Source organism: Coloeus monedula (genome assembly GCF_965178545.1).
Source record: "Coloeus monedula genome assembly, chromosome: W".
Lineage (NCBI taxonomy): Eukaryota > Metazoa > Chordata > Aves > Passeriformes > Corvidae > Coloeus > Coloeus monedula.
The window spans coordinates 18,699,859-18,712,515 of record NC_138821.1 but is presented as its reverse complement, the minus strand read 5'-3'; positions in this window follow the sequence as shown (position 1 = coordinate 18,712,515).

Below are 12,657 nucleotides of genomic sequence, written 5' to 3'. Positions count from 1 at the left end.
ACTGACCTGACCCCGTGGATTGGCAGGGCCATGCGGGGGAACAAATCATGAAACTGCCACCAGGAAAATGGTTACCACGACCACTGCAACTCAAATGGACTCGGTAACACCCCAGAGAATCGTCGTGAGTTGCGAGAATATGAAAGACTGTATATTGTTTGTGTTAAAAGATGTACACACACCAGCTGACATTTGTGTTACACCAGAAATTGTTCAAGTGGGACCACAAGGGCTGTTTACTGTCAACATCCAGTGTGTTAACTCTCCCTATTTTCTTGCTGCTAACCAAGTTGTTGCTCAAGCTATTCTAATGCCCAGTAGTCTGTCACAGGACTACAACCCCTCTGTCTTCTGGGCTTAGTTGGGAATGACAAGCCCATGCTTAATTGCAAACTGTCTTGCCAAGGCTCGTACACCAGCCTGGCAGGAATGATGGACATAGGAGCAGACGTGACAGTCATTTCTTCCCACAATTGGCCATCACACTGGGAGCTGCAGCTGGCAGAAGGTATCGGGACGGGTGTGGGGGGATCTATATCTGCCCAGAGAAGCAGGGCAGTTGTCCAAATTGAGGGTCCAGAAGGACAGATAGAATCAGTCTGTCCTTTTGTAATTAACTCTGGGTTCACCCTGTGGGGCAGGGATCTTATGTCCCAGTGGGGGACTCGAGTCGAAATTCCATCTCAACCCCAGAATTTTTAGTAAAGGCCACTGCGGAGTGCCCCTTCTAGAAATTAAATTGGATCTCTGACAAACATATCTGGATGGATCAGTGGCCTTTGGAAAAACACAAGATAAAGGTGCTCACTGCACTCGTGGAGGAGCAATTGAAAAAGGATAACATTGAACCCTCAAATAGCCCTTGGAACTCCCCGGTATTTGTAATCAAAAAGCCAGGGAAAGAAAAGTGGCGCCTCCTATACGACTTGCGGAAAATAAATGCAGTCATTGAGGACATGGGACCCCTGCAGCCCAGAATGCCTTCACCCTCCATGCTCCCTAGTCAGTGGAAGGTAGCAGTCATTGATATAAAGGACTGCTTCTTCCAGATCCCACTACACCCGGACGATGTACCCCGGTTTGCCTTCTCGGTGCCTTCCATCAACCGAAAGGCTCCCATGCAGCGCTACCACTGGCGAGTTCTGCCGCAAGGCATGAAAAACTCACCCACCATCTGCCAGTGGTATGTGGCTAACATTCTGTCCCCCATCAGAAAGTTAGCAACAAAGGCAGTAGTGCTCCACTCTATGGACAATGTTTTGGTGTATGCTCCTAACCAATCCTATTTAGACTGGACATTGGGGAAGGTAATCGAGGCCTTAGAGGCAAATGGATTTTAGATCCAGGCCAAAAAGGTCCAGAAAATCTCTCCATTTAAATATCTTGGACTGAAAATCTATGAACAGACTGTGGTTCTCCAACAAGTCAAAATTAATGATAATCCCAAGACCTTGCAGGAACTCCACCAGCTCTGCGGGACCATAAATTAGGTGAGGCCACTCCTAGGGCTGACAACAGAAGATCTCGCTCCTCTGTTCAACCTCCTGCAAGGGAAAGATGACCTCGCATCACCTAGGCATCTAACAGAGGAGGCGAGACAGTCCATCTGTAAGGTACAGGAAGTGCTGTTGTCCCGGCAGGCACACCGCTGCACCCCAGGTCTGCCTTTTCAATTTATTGTATTAGGGGAAATGCCATACCTCCACGGGCTGATATTTCAATGGGATGAGGTGCAGAGTGATCCCCTGTTAATCACTAAGAGGGTTTTCCTCTCACACCAGCCGTCCAAAAGTATCACAACGCCACAGGAGCTCATGGCTCAGCTGGTGATGAAAGCTAGATCCCGCCTCCGCACCCTTGCAGGGTGTGACTTTACATGCATCTACTTACCATTGACAACCGATTCACTTGATAACCTCCTTCAGAACAACATGCACCTCCAATTCGCCCTAGACAGCTACACAGGCCAAATTTCTATACACCATCCAAAACACAGACTGTTTACTTCAGTCTTCAAACTGATTCCAAAAGAAATTCAAAGCCGAAAACCATTAAATGCCCTGACAATCTTTTCAGATGGTTCTTGTGCTTCCTGCAAGTCTGTCATCACTTGGAAGGATCCTCGCACTCAGAAGTGGAAGTCTGATGTGCAGGTAGTCGAAGGATCCCCACAAGTGGCAGAACTTGTAGCTGTGGTCAGAGCATTTGAGCAGTTCAGTGAACCACTTAATTTGATAACTGATTCAGCCTATGTTGCAGGTGTAGTTTCCAAGGCAGAGAGAGCCTTACTAAAACAGGTTGCAAACCCAAAAATTCATAACTTGCTTTCGAAACTGATTCAACTGATCTCCCACCGAAAGCAACCATTCTATGTCATACATGTGAGATCACACACTCACCTGCCAGGATTTGTTGCAGAAGGGAACAGGAGAGCAGATGCCCTAGCGATGCCCATCGAGTTAGTGAATCTGCCTAACAGATTCCAGCAAGCCCAGCTGAGCCATGCAATGTTCCATCAGAATGCTCCTGCTCTCATTCAAATGTTCCACCTCACTCGAGACCAAGCAGAAACCATAGTGGCGACATGCCCCAACTGCCAAAAATATCAGCTTCCATCATAAGGTCAGGGGGTTAACCCCCGAGGGCTAGGCAGTTGCGAGGTATGGCAAACAGATGTCACCCACTTCCCCCAATTTGGCCGCCAAAAGATATATTCATGTTTCTGTGGATACCTTTTCCGGTGCGACTTTCGCCTCAGCCCACCGTGGAGAGAGGGCCAAAGATGTCATCAACCACCTAGTCCAGGCCTTCACTGTGTTGGGTGTAGATACAAAAATGCTGCTAGCAAGGATTTTCTTGCTATTTTCTAAACCCATGAGAGACTTTTCTCTCTCACAGAAGAGGTAGCAGAGTTATGTAAACAACCAAACACCTGCACCCTTGGAAAGACTTGTTTATGGTATAGTAGAAAAATATTTTGACAATGGATGTTTTAGGATTTTAGCCAATCACCCTAAGGGGTGGCTGGTCCTTTGTCCAATTAGACTATGAAGTAAAAAGTCTATAAAAGAGTTTGTAAAATAATTAAATCAATCAATCTTGCTGCACAATTCCTGCATGCTGGACCTTCTATTCTCCTCCTCCCTACGGCTGCGGGACAAGGTAAAATACCCTAGGGTTGCAGTAATATTTGGCGCACCTGACATGATCTGCACGCTGCAAAGTGTCCTGCTGCTACTGCAAGCCAAGCTGAATTTGTCTAGAGGTATGCTGTTCCCCTTCCCCCCCCCGGGACCAGGAGGTCCAACGGGACTGAGAAAATGATGAACAGCGGCTCACAAACCGACCCTGTGCTAATGGTCAGGAAAGGTGTTTTGTGTATAATGCACACCTCCATTTCTGAAAATTCAGTTCGGGAATTATTAGATTGGGCTACCTTAAAAGGGATTTCCATGGACAGAGATACTGCCCTGGACTTTGCCTTATGGCAGGAACTTGGCTGTGCTGTCCGGCATGAACTCCCGTCTGGGGACCCAGCAGCGTTAGAATACCAGACTGTTGGGGTCTCCTCTCCCCGCCGTGTAGCCCTGGGAGAGGGGCCCTGAGGGGACAGGCACGGGGTTTCCCTGCCCCTGCTCAGCCTCATTCCCATTGGTTGGTTTGTGTTCCCCTGCGCGGGCAGAAGGACCCTTGGTCCGTGACTGTAACAGTTCCTCTGCAGAGCTCCAGCCATGCGGCTGGGGAAATAAACATCTCTGAAACAGCTATCAAGAATCTGTCTGTCCATATATATTTCCTTTCCACAGGACTCCTGGTTTGGTATATGCATGTTGCAGTATCCCCACTGCAACATAATGGTGGTGAATTGAGAGCAGAACGATCCCTGATCCCAAAGCGACTGATTTGTATGAGTAAACCCTGGAAACTTTGGATTCCTCTTCTTGGTTTTGTTTTGCTGTTCCATATCTAAACTATGGAGGAACCGTGGGAAGACTCTTGGCTCTCAGAGCCGCATATGGACATTTATCTTAAACTTAAAATGATTCTTGAACAATGATTTGTAAATTTTAGCTTGATTCAAGCTCAAAAAGAACTGAAACACCTCCTGGCATGGTTGTTTAAGAACTTTTTCTATGTTTCTTGGGATTTAATTATTACCAAGGGCTTTTGGAAAACCGTTTGGACATAGTTAATATTGGAGTCAAAATATATGCCGATGGAAGAATATTTTCGTGAATATTATTTAATTACCAAGACTGTTGAGCAATGTCAGCTGTGTCCTGGTGAAGAGAAGCCTGGCGCAGGGACCGTGCGGCCCAGGCCACGTGCACCGAGCGCTCTGCGAGCAGCAGCGAAGCAGTTCCCGCGTGCGGGCGGAGCCACGCGAGCCACAGTGTCGGTGGCGGAGCGAGGTGCGGCGGGAGCAGCGGGACACGGCGGTGCCCACCCGGCCCCGCGCAGCGCGTGGTGGAGCGAGCCCTGGGAACGCCTGACCGAGAGGGGCGGCGGCTGGCGGCGATGGCGTTAGAACGGAGCCGCGCCCAGCCGAGATGCGCGCTGGAGCAGGGCGCAGGGGAGTCGTCACTCGGGGGCCTCGCCGAGATGTGGGTACAGCGGCTGGCAGCGGCAGCGAAGCTGCCACCAGAGGAGGCGACGCACGGAGAACTGAGCGGCGCGGCCCGGTCCGCGCAGCCCCGAATGCGACCCCGGGAAGAGCATGCAGGCACGAGCAGCCCCGACAATTCCAACACAGGAGCGACCGAAGGAGAGAGCAAAGACGCAGCGAGACAGAAAACAGCAGCCACTCGGAAAAAGGAAAAGATCATAGTAACTAAGATCTTAGGGATAGTAAAATGGTATAATGTTAAGCAAAATTATGGTTTTATAACAAGGTGTGACAACCAGCAAGACATATTCGTGCATAGAACTGCTATTAAAAAGAATAACCCTGAAAAATGCATCCCAAGCTTGGGAGATGGAGAGTTAGTGGAATTCAAAATTGCGCTAGGGAGGAAAGGGTTACAAGCATCACAGGTCACTGGGCCTGATGGTGTTCCTGTAAAAGGCAGTATGTATGCGAAAAATCGTAGTCGTGTTAGACAGTATCTCCATTGTAAGCCCCCCCTACAGTCTCCCTTTCCTAATCCCACCTTTCCCTTTTACCCTATGTCCTATTACCCCCAGTGTATTCCTAATCCGTTTTTTCATCCATGGTTTCCCTCACAAAACCATGCCTTTGCCAATTGCTTCCCCAAAAATCCCTTTCCAGTGCCGAGTGGGGGATGAAAAGGGGGAGGGAAGAAGTTAAACCCTCTCCTGCCTCAGTTTCCCCGCAAAGCATGTTCAGAGAGTTCTGTCTCCCTTCTGTCAGCCCTAAGATGTTCCAGAGAATCTGATTGGACATTTAAAGACTCAGGAGGGTGGCTTGTTTTGTCTTGAAACTGTTCTTGTTATGTTTATCCAGTTGTTTTCATTCTCCTTTTATTAAAATAAAACGGGTGAGGTGTTGGGGTCTCCTCTCCCCGCCGTGTAGCCCTGGGAGAGGGGCCTTGAGGGGACAGGCACGGGGTTTCCCTGCCCCTGCTCAGCCTCATTCCCATTGGTTGGTTTGTGTTCCCCTGCGCGGGCAGAAGGACCCTTGGTCCGTGACTGTAACAGTTCCTCGGCAGAGCTCTGGCCATGCGGCTGGAGAAATAAACATCTCTGAAACAGCTATCAAGAATCTGTCTGTCCATATATATTTCCTTTCCACGGGACTCCTGGTTTGATATATGCATGTTGCAGTATCCCCACTGCAACACCAGACCTGGCGTTCGTTATTTATGCTGCTGACAGACCTTGACTGTGGCAGCAGGGCTGGCTCGCCTATTTCGGTGATGAGTGACGGAGAGATATCCGAAGGGGACCCCGCTGACCGGGCTTCAGGGGCGTGTGGTGCTGGATCTGGAAAAACCTCCCCGGCTCCACAGGCAGAGCCTGTGCCGCCTCACCCTGCACACTCGCAGGACTCCGTGGCCCCCAGGGACCCCGTGCCGGCAGAGGCGGGGGTGTCGGGGGAGCAGGAGGGCGCGCAGTCCGCCTTGCCGCTCGGCTCGGCGGCGGCCACGGCTTATCCAGGGCCGCGAATTAAGTGGCTTAGCGAATTGGACCTCCAGAGCGGCTCCTAGCCTGTTTGCGTATGTGCCAGCAGAGCCAAAATCGCCAGGATGTCCCTTCTCGGCCGGCGTAGCACCAGGCGTGACTGTACCGAGACTGCCTGGGTGTGGTCCGCTGCCCTCCTTGGCGCTGGACTGTTCTGCACCGCTGCAGAACCGAGCGATCGACCTTTTAATACAGTATCTGCCCTTGCTGACAGAGCTACTGAAAATATCACGGCAGCTGGAGGACCTCCTCAGCTTGCAAAAGCAGCTGCTGCAGAGGCCAGAGGCACCCCGCCGTGCCGGGTGCGCCAGGCCTGCGCCTCCCCCACCACCCGCGCCGCCCGCGGGAGACGCGGCTCCAAACCAGGAAGTGGCGCGGCCAGCAGCGAACCCGGAAATAGCGCAGCCACGGGAAAACCCGGAAGCGGCGGTGGCAGCGGCCATGCCCCGGCCGGCGGCGGCACCGGACGCTGCCGCGGAGTAAAGGCTAGCAGCGGCGCCGGGCGTTGGCGTGGTGGAAGAGACGAGCGCGGCGCCGGGCGCAGCTGCAGCCCCGGAGACGGGTGCAGCAGCTCCAGTACCGGCTCAGTCGGGACCGGCCGAGATGGCATCCCGTAAAGAGGCTGCTGTTCAAACTGCAGCACAGCCAGCTGTAGTCTGTGCTGTCTGTTCTGCCCCTAGCCAACCTAGCCAATCTGCCCCTCTCCACCCACCTCTGTTCGCTCCCAGCGTCTCAGAGTTGCCTTTGCCTGATGATTCCTCATCGGGAAGTGAGGCAGATGAGGTTCTGGCCCCGGGGCATAAAGCTGCCGTAGCCGGGCAGCACAGGAAAAGGCTGCTCCGGTCTCGCCCCTGGACCTTCCCGGACTGCACGGTAACAGTGCGTCCAACCCACTACAATTGCTTCTTAGAGTCAGTTAAGATGCGAATGTTGGAGGAGGGTGACTGGAGGTTATTAGAAACCCTTGGAATGCCAAATAGAATTGAGGATTCTGGGGGCAATCGGGAAGCTGTTACACTCCATACAAAGGCTGTGCCAGAAGTTCAGGATGGTAGTGACTCCCCAAAAGGGGAGATCCAAGCTTTCCCAGTGTATAAGGCTCTCCCAAATTCAGGCGAGCATGATAAGCATGAGGTGATTGCTTGGAAAGTTGCACAGGACCTGCAATCCAAGGTGGCACAATATGGGCGAGGTTCTGCTGAGGTTATGCAGATAATAAGGGTGATAAATACAGATTTGCTTGCTCCATTTGATATCAGACACTTAGGTCAAATTCTATTTCAACCTGTACAATTTACAGTTTTTGAGAAAACCTGGAGAAAGCTGGCTGGCAAGGCTGCATTAGGGAATATGCAGCTCCCTGCTGCCAATCCTAGACGTACAGTGGGAATGGATGCTCTTATGGGGACTGGTCCCTTCTCTGATCCCAGTCTACAGGGTACTTTGTCCTCTAGCGTCCTGCAGCAAGCTCAGCAGGTCGGCATGGCTGCCCTGTTGAAAACCATAGAGTTGCCTGCACCTAGAAAGTGATATACTGAAATAGTCCAAGGGAAATTAGAGTCATTGCTCTCTTTTGTAGAGAAAGTCGCTGCTTCTCTCGAGAAGCAGGTTGAGGATGACGGGTTAAGACAGTTGTTGTTAAGGCAGTTAGTGAGAGATAAGGCAAATGAAGAGTGCAGAAAAATCATAGATGCCTTACCAGGAGAACCTGAGCTAACAGACATGGTCAAAACCTGTGCTAAGGTGGGATCTGGGAACCAGAGAAGGTCTGCTTTGGCTGCGTTCCTGCAGCCTGTTCACACATCTTCTGATAGTGAACCAAAGCAACTAAAACAGGCGAAAAAACGGAAACGGCCTAAGCCGAGCCAAAAAGAGAACACACCAATCCCCCAGTGCAAGAGGTGTGGCAGGCCAGGGCATTTCTCGGACTATTGTAGATCCTAGACTCATGCTGATGGTCGGCCTTTGTCGGGAAACTTCTGCCGGGGTGAAAGGAGGGGGAATTGCTCTCCAATGCAGTCGCTCCCCCAGAGGGTGGCACAGGTACAGACACAGGCCTACCCAGCCACCCTAGAGACGGCACCCACGGATCAGACGGGTTTGACGTCCACACCGCAGCCGCAGTCGTCTTAGACTCTAGCGGTATTTATGAGGTTCCCTTGGATGCATATGGACCCTTAGCCCAGGGATCCAGTGCAATGCTGGTGAGAAAACCTGACGTTGCCCATCAAGGAATCTTAGTTCACTCAGGAGTTATTGATGCTGACTTTAAAGGTCAGATTCATGCTATGGTCTCCACACAAAGACCCCCTGTAACTATTCCTGAAAAGACCTGCCTTGCTAAATTAGTGCCTTTTAAGTCTTGTGTCCCCAGGATAGAACAACAAACTCACAAAGATAACGGCAGTGGATCTACGGGACTTCCACAGCCCTTCTGGACTGCAGGCATCTCTGACCAAAGGCCACAGATGACATGTACCCTGATCCTGCTGAACACCTGTCCTCCTCGGACTTGGCTTCGAGATTTGATTGATACGGGTGCTGATGTAACGATCATCTCCTTCTCTGCATGGCCTCCCTCATGGCCTTTAGCCCCTATGGGATTGGCCATCGCAGGATTAGGAGGAACCACAGAGAGCTATTTAAGTGAACGGCTTGTGGTGTTGAAGGATTCAGAGGGGCAGCCAGCTACAATTAAGCCTTATGTTACTACCACTTCCCTTAACCTTTGGGGACGGGATGTGTTGGCAGCTTGGGGGGTACGGATTGGGACAAATTTTTAATAGGAGTCACTGTGCATAAGGGCGCCCGGTATCCTACACTGCCTTTGTGGTGGTTCATTAACACACCAATTCGAGTCAGACTCTGCTCAGTTAGTTGAATTAAGGGCTGTTATTATGGCTTTTCAATGATTCTCACAGGAACCTTTGAATTTGGTTACTGAAGCTGACTAGCAAAAGCTTTGTATACAATTAATCACTTTACAGTACCACAAAATTAAAATAATCCTGTTATTCTGAATCATTTTCTCTCATTGCAGTCTGCAGGCGAGACACAATAGCCCCGGGCAAAAGTCTGGGTACGGAATTTACTTACTAACCAGTGGGAACGCCCGGATGAGCTTATCATTTGGGGTCGTGGGTATGCTTGCGTTTCCACAGATACTGGGGTATGGTGGCTACCTGCAAAATGTGTTTGCCCTGACCTACGGCACCAGAGGCAGAACAGGCCACCTCCAAATGATGACCAGAACGCCAACCATCCAAATGGCGACCCGAATGTAGATCATCAGCCTAATGACTCTTCTGATGATGACCAAGATGTCAACCATCAGGCAGATGGTCCTTCCACAAGCAGAGACTGGGATGGTCCTTCCACAAGCAGGGACTGAACTTTAAATTTCTTGTTATGGAGTCAGATAGTTAAAGCCTTAAGGACATATTTAGAATTAATAACTGATGTAAATTTCTATTTAGGATTAATAGTAGAGTTGTTATCTTATAAAACAAAAAGGGGGAATTGTAGATACAAAAATGCTGCTAGCAAGGATTTTCTTGCTATTTTCTAAGTCCGTGAGAGATTTTTCTCTCTCACAGAAGAGGTAGCAGAGTTATGTAAACAGCCAAACACCTGCACCCTTGGAAAGTCTTGTTTACAGTACAGTAGAAAAATATATTTGACAATGGATGCTTTAGGATTTTAGCCAATCACCCCAAGGGGTGGCTGGTCCTTTGTCGAATTAGATTATGAAGAAAAAAGTCTATAAAAGAGTTTGTAAAGTAATTAAATAAATCAATCTTGCTGCACAATTCCTGCCTGCTGGATCTTCTCTCCTCCTCCTCCCTACGGCTGTGGGACATGGTAAATTACCCTAGGGTTGCAGTAATAGTTGGGTGTTGGTACAAAAATGCTGCTAGCGAGGATTTTCTTGTTATTTTCTAAGTCCGTGGGAGATTTTTCTCTCTAACAGAAGAGGTAGCAGGGAATGTAAACAACCAAGCCACCTGCAACCTTGGAAAGTCTTGTTTATGGTATGGTAGAAAATATTTTGATAATGGATGTTTTAGGATTTTGGCCAATCACCCCCAAGGGGCAGCTGGTCCTTTGTACAATTAGACTATGAAGTAAAAAGTCTGTAAAAGAGTTTGTAAAATAATTAAATCAATCAATCTTGCTGCACAGTTCCTGCCTGCTGGATCTTCTCTCCTCCTCCTCCCTATGGCTGCGGGACACGGTGATATACTGTAGGAACCAGGCCTGCGGTAATATTTGGTGCTGCTCGACATGATCTGCACTCTCTGACGTGTCCTGCATGCTGCGAGGCAAGCCAAATTCCTCTAGAGGTACGCTGTTCCCCTTCCCCCCCGGGACCGGGAGGTCAGACAGGACTGAGAAATGGTGAACAGCGGCTCACAAACCGACCCTGTGGTACTGGTCTGGAAAGGTGTTTTGTGTATAATGCATACCTCCATTCCTGAAATTTCAGTTCGGGAATTATTAGACTGGGCTACTTTGAAAGGGATTTCCATGGACAGAGATATTGCCCTGGACTTTGCCTTATGGCAGGAATTTGGCTGTGCTGTCCGACACGAGCTCCCGACTGGGGAGCCAGCAGCGTTAGAATTATACAAAACCTGGCGGTCGTTATTTTTTCTGCTGCTGACAGACCTTGACTGTGATAGCAGAGCTGGATCGCCTATTTCGGTGATGAGTGACAAAGGAATGTCCGAGGGGGGCCCCGCTGACTGGGCTTCCGGGACAAATGATGGTGGATTCGGAAAAACCCCCCCGGCTCCACAGGCAGAGCCTGCGCCGGCTCACCCTGCACAATCGCAGGACTCTGCAGCCCCCAGGGACCCCGCGCCGGCAGAGGCGGGGGGGTCGAGGCAGCGACATGGCGCACAGCCTACCTTGCCCTTCGGCTGGGTGGCGGCCACAGCTTATCCAGGGCCGCAGATCAGCGGCTTAGCCAACTGGACCCCCAGAGTGGCTCCTAGCTCGGTTGCATATGCACCTGGATCTAACTTCTTAGCCGGTGTAGCGCCGGGCGTGCCTGCCCCGAGACTGCCTGGCTATGGTCCGCTGCCCTCCTTGGCGCTGGACTGTTCTGCGCAGTCGCAGAACCGAGCCATCGACCTTTTAATACAGCACCTGCCTTTGCTGACAGAGTTACTGAACCGATCCCGAAGGATGGAGCACCTGCTCAGCCTGCTAGAGCAGCGGATGCCCGAGCCCGTGCCGCCCGTGCCGCCCGCGCCGCCCGCGCCGCCCGCGCCGCCCGCGCCGGCCGCGGGAGACGCGGCTCCGAGCCAGGAAGCGGTGCGGCCAGCAGCGAAACCAGAAGCAGCGCTGCCGCAGGAAAACCCGGAAGCAGCGGCGGCTGCGGAGACGCGGCCAGAGACGGCGGCGCCGGGCACGGCCGGGGAGCGCGAAACAACCGCGGGGGCAGCAGCGCCGAGCGTGGCCGGGGAGCGAGAAACAGCAGCGGAAGCGGCGACCGCGCCGAACGCAGCCGCGGTGCAAGAAACAAGCGTGGCGCCGAGCGCGGCCGTAGCCCCAGAGACGGCAGCAGCAGTTCCAGTACCAGTTCAGTCGGGACTGGTCGAGACGGCCTCCCGTAAAGAAACTGCTGTTCAAACTGCACAGCAGCTAACTGCAATCTGTGCTGTCTGTTCTGCCTCTAGCGAACTTAGCCAATCTGCCCCTCCCCGTCCATTTCTGTTCACTCCCAGCGTCTCTGAGTATCCTTTGCCTGATGATTCATCGTTGGGAAGTGAGGCAGATGAGGTTCTGGCCCCAGGTCGTCAGGCGGCTGTAGCCGCGCGGCGAAGAAAAAGGCTGCGCCGGTCTCACCCCTGGACCTTTCAGGACTGCACGGTGACAGTGCATCCGACCCATTACAATAGATTCTAAGAGTCAGTTAAGATGCGAGCATTGGAGGAGGGTGACTGGAGGTTATTAGAAACCCTTGGAATGCCAAATAGATCCGAGGATTCTGGGGGTAACCGGGGAGCTGTTACACTTCACCCACAGGCTGTGCCAGAAGTTCAGGATGGTAGTGACTCCCCAAAAGGGGAGATCCAAGCTTTCCCAGTGTATAAGGCTCTCCCAGATTCAGGGGTGCATGATAAGCATGAGGTAATTGCTTGGAAAGTTGCACAGGACCTGCAATCCAAGGTGGCACAATATGGGCGAGGTTCTGCTGGGGTTATGCAAATAATAAGGGTGATAAATACAGATTTGCTTGCTCCATTTGATATCAGACACTTAGGTCAAATTCTATTTCAACCTGTACAATTTACAGTTTTTGAGAAAACCTGGAGAAAGCTGGCCAGCAAGGCTGCATTAGGGAATATGCAGCTCCTGCTGCTGATCCTAGACAGACAGCAGGAATGGATGCTTTGATGGGGACTGGTCCCTTCTCTGATCCCAGTCTACAGGGTAACTTGTCCTCTAGCGTCCTGCAGCAAGCTCAGCAGGTCGGCATGGCTGCCCTGTTGAAAACCATACAGTTGT